Source organism: Arachis ipaensis, chromosome B05 (genome assembly GCF_000816755.2).
Source record: "Arachis ipaensis cultivar K30076 chromosome B05, Araip1.1, whole genome shotgun sequence".
NCBI classification, from domain to species: domain Eukaryota; kingdom Viridiplantae; phylum Streptophyta; class Magnoliopsida; order Fabales; family Fabaceae; genus Arachis; species Arachis ipaensis.
In genome coordinates, this window is record NC_029789.2 from 88,934,777 (window position 1) to 88,939,738 (window position 4,962).

Here is a 4,962-nt window from a genome sequence, read left to right on the forward strand (position 1 = left end):
TAAATATACTACTGACGAATCATCCTAGAAATTTTCTTTAAACCCTATATTATTATTATTTGCTTATTAACTATGGTTATCTCCATTTTTTTCATTACTGCATTACTTGGCTTTGACAGAAGAATTCACGTGGCAAAACCCCATGTATAGGTCTGTGAGAATGTAGAGACTTTCCGATAATGATGTGATGCCAAGCACGGTGTGCAATACTGAATACGATACGTATACATTAAAAACCAAAAATAGTAAAGGGAGTAAGAAAACACGATACTTTTCTTCCTTTTATATTCATTCTTGGTCCTAGCTTATTATCTTTATCCTCTTCTCCTTTTGAAATGTTGAAGTTGAACCACTCCCGCAATATTTGGTCAAAAAGGAATGTTCAACTTAGGTATGGATTGGTGTATAAATGGATCCTCGTGGATCATTTCACATTTAAAAGAAAAGTAGAATAATATATAGTAGTGGGAATTGGGTAAGGTCTAGATGATAAAATATAGTTTATTGGAGATGCAAATGCTTTAACTGATTAATTCAATTGGATTCCTAATCCTCTATGTTAAAAGCTTTCCTCTCTTATTGGATTGACCATTATTATGCTTAATCAATTTCAAAGTATTTTGGATGATAATCGAATTGGGAGATATAAACTACGAAACATCTCAAAAGATTACAGAACGAATCCTCTTTAATGCTATAAAAATTGACATTATTCAGTGTGCAAATGTTAGGATTAGTGAAGTAATCAGCTCACTTTCATTCACGTTTAAAGAAGTATTGGAATTTTAATCTAATCTTATACATGTAGGTAGCAATCCAATAACTAACAACAAATTCAGAAATAAAGCCTTTAAATAAAACTCAGAAACCATCCATTAATTAAAATTAACCTTAAGGACAATCATTTCAATCTACACAAAATCAGTTCTGTCTCTTCTCTTGTTATGTCTTTACTCTTTCCTCCTCTTTGAGTCATTTCATCACTTCACGTACCAAACAATTTCTACCACTTCTCTTGCTACGCCTCTCTTCTTCTAAGTGAAACTATACCACTCTTTGTCTCTTTCAAGTCATCGATGTTGATGTTGATGATTATTAGATATGGATGGATGAACCATATCAGAAGATTTCTCTTGTACGAAATTTACTAAGCAAACTGATTGGAAGCCTTTCATGCTTGCTCTAGTGATGGTAATAAATTGACCTTTCCATTTTGGCATAAACTTCAAATCTTTTAAGTAAACATACATTCAAATTGTTTTTTAATCATTCTTTTAAAATGAAATTTTCGATCTCTAACATACATAAAAAGGTAATCCGGTCATCGGTCATAAAAAAAACGAGGTGATTACTCTTTTTATAGAAATACTAATCAATCTTACCTTATTTATAGTTGAAGATTAGGTTGTCATTTTATTTTCATCAACAGAAATTAAATGTTCAACGAAAAATGACTAATTAAAGACTAACTTCAGTATTTACTCAATTTTTTAGAAAAATATTTGCAAGATATAGCAAGCTGAATCAGATCTTAACCATCATCAAGTGTATCACAATTCATCTAATAGTAATGCTTAATAAAAATAGAGAATATTATATAGGCCTACCACATAGTAGAGTAGAACTTTTGTGATTTATGTTGAAGAAAATAGGATTTGATCTCCTTTGGATTATTTGGATTCGTGAACTAGTGATGACTGTTTCTTATTTTGTGATTGTGAAAGGACAACCTTATGATTTTTTCAAACCACAAAGAGGTCTCCGCCGAGGAGATTCTCTTTCTTCCTATCTTTTCTTATTTTGTGTAGAAGGTCTCTCTTTCTTGCTACACAAAACAGAACAAAACAATCTCATTGAGGGCATTCAGATTAACAGGCGTTGTCCTAAAGTCAATTATCTTCTATTTGCAGATGACTCTATTCTTTTTTGTAAGGCTAATTCAACTGTTTGTGGAAATATCCTTGATTTACTAACTATGTCGAGTGCTTCAACAGTCAAAAAGTTAATCTTGGCAAGTCTGTAGTTTTTTTCAGTCATAACCCTCCTCTTGACTCTCGCACTCGTCTGGCTGCCTCCTTAAACATTTCACACATAGGAGCTCAAGATAAATATCTTGGGCTACCATATGTTGTTAATAGATCAATGAGAACCACTTTTAACATGGTTAAGGAGAAGGTACAGAAAAGAATTTAAGGTTGGAAGCATAACCTATTGTCTGTTGGGGAAGATTAATTTTAATAAAGACAATTGGGGAGGCCATCCTGATTTATACTCTCTCCTGCTTCTGATTACTAGACAGTCTAATCTCCAATATTCACTCCTTACTAACTCAGTTCTGGTGGGATAAAAAAGGAAATGAAAGACGACTGGCCTGGATTAGCTAGGACACTATGACCTGCCCAAAAAAGGAAAGAGGTCTTGGTTTTAAAGACCTTAAAGCTCAAAACCTTGCTCTGTTAGGCAAATAATATTGGAGAATAGCAACACATTCTAATTCTCTATTGCCCAGAATTTACAGAGGTAAATATTTCAGAAACAGAAATATTCTAAATGCATAACCTGGAACACTCCCTTCTTGGGGATGGAGAAGTATTTTGTAAGGTAGAAATGTAGTGGAGAAGAGACTTACCTGAAGAATAGGTAACGGTATAAACATTCATACGTTTGATGACTCATGGCTGCCTCCCCCATATCTATTCACTGTGCCAATAAATGTTTAACATTCAGCTATTGTTGCTCCCAAAGTAAAAGACCTGATTATTGAAGAAAGAATTTGGAATCAGTCGTTAATTACAGAGATCTTTTCAAGTGATATTTCAACTAGAATTCTATCTTTGAAAATTGAAGGTGGAGTTGACACACTCCAATGGGCACTGAACAAACAAAAAAAGTATGATGCAATATCAGGCTATAGAGTGGCGTACCTATTCTTACACTCTCCGCTTGAACTCTGTCCAACCCATATGCATCAAAAAAACCCCTAGATCAACCTTTGGAAGATGAAGCTCTCTCACAAAATTAAATTGTTTATTTGGAAGTGCCTCCATGGTCGACTCCCGATTCTAGCCCAAATTTACCGAAAATTTTCTGCAATACCGGCACTGTGTCCCCGTTGCCAAGAAGAAGACAAAACAATCCATCACTGTTTTATGGAATGTCCAGTTATAAGAGATACTTGGTCCGATATTTCTTTGAGTTTATGCCTCCCCACTTATCCAATTACTGAATTTTGGTTTTGGTGAAACACCACGACAGAGCAGATTTGTTCAATGGGTGTTGACAATCGGAATCAACAACTGCTTGCTATTTTATGTTGGAACTGTTGGAAAATTAGAAATCTCTTTGTCTTTGAAGAAACTAACACTGCCCCAGCTTCTATTCTCGATGCTTCTAGTAAACTCCTTCGAAATTCAACGCCTCCGTGTAGTTTTTTGTAAAATTAGTTCACAAGTCCTATTCTCTGAAAAGAAGTCTACTTTCACTTCTTATAATTTTGTTTTCTATTTTTCACTATTAAATTTCTTTCTAAATATGATTTATTTAGGAGATCCTCATCATAAACAATATATATATATATATTATAATTAATTTAATTTTAATTTTTTATATACACACACATAACATTTTTGTTTTTTTATACCTAACCATGCATAAAGTTAGCCGCCAATGGGTTGCCCTATCCAATAAGACATGGAAGATATAGCTTTGGTAAAGCCATGGAAATTTCTCACATTAATAATGGAGGGGAGGATTGGAAAAACACTCCAAAATAATAGAGTTTGATAGCTAACTTTCTCAATTCTGATGCAATATTGAGGGGCATTCCATGTAATTTCCTATGTCATGTCCTTTGTCATGAACCCTTTAATTCAAAATTGATATGATATCATTCCAAAGATCATCGTCAAACCCAATCTTTCACAGCAAATAAGACCGAAAGGTATAAAATATGACCATATTTATAACACTCTTTTTTAGTTATAGACTTGCACCCAATTAGGTTAGTCCCATCCAAAGTAGCTGACATAGTGAAATCAATCTCATACTTTGAAAAGATTATGACAATTATAATAAGATTGTGAAAAGTATAAATGGTAATGCTATCCGTACAAATATTTTTTTAATTAAATTTAATTAAATTGGTATAAATCCAATAATAGAAAAAAAAAAGTGTGCATACGTCAAATTTTTTTTCATATTTTTTCAGTACAAAAATTTTTATTAGAGAGCACAAAAATTTATTAACAAAGCACAAAAAATTTTATACGTAACATAAATTTATTGATATATTATAAAAATTTTTACATATAGTACAGAAATATTTATCAATAGTAGAGAATTTTTTGCTACAAAAATTAATTTATTGATTGGATGAGTCAATCTGAACAAGTAGTCCTTACAAAATTTGTGCTGTGTATAAAAAAATTTTCCGTGATATGCGTAAAAATTTTTTATATGCACTAGAATTTATGTGCTGGATGTGTTTTGTTGGTTGAATGTCCATGTTTTAGACATAGAGTTCTTTTCAAAAAAAAATTATTGTTCACTAAAATTTTTATGATGTGTACTTAATTTTTTGTGTTGTGTACTCAAACTTTTATTATGTGCATATTTTGTTGGTTAAGCATCAACGTTCTGGATATGTCTTTTAAAATTTTATGTGTTGTATATCAAATTTTTTGTACTGTGCATTAAAATTTTTATGCTGTGAATCAAAATTTTTGTGTTTTAATTTTCTAAACATATATAAAAAAAGATAAAAAAAGATGATGAAATGATGATAATAACGGAGGATAAAAGAAAAAAGAAAATCAAACAAAAGAAGACAATGACATTAAAAAAGAAAAAGACGGCGTTAAAAAAGAACAAGAGAAGAAAACAATGACCGTGATGATATTGTTAAAGAAGAAGAGAAAAAAGAAAAAAAAAAAAAGTAACAACAGTATGTATATATACCTTTAA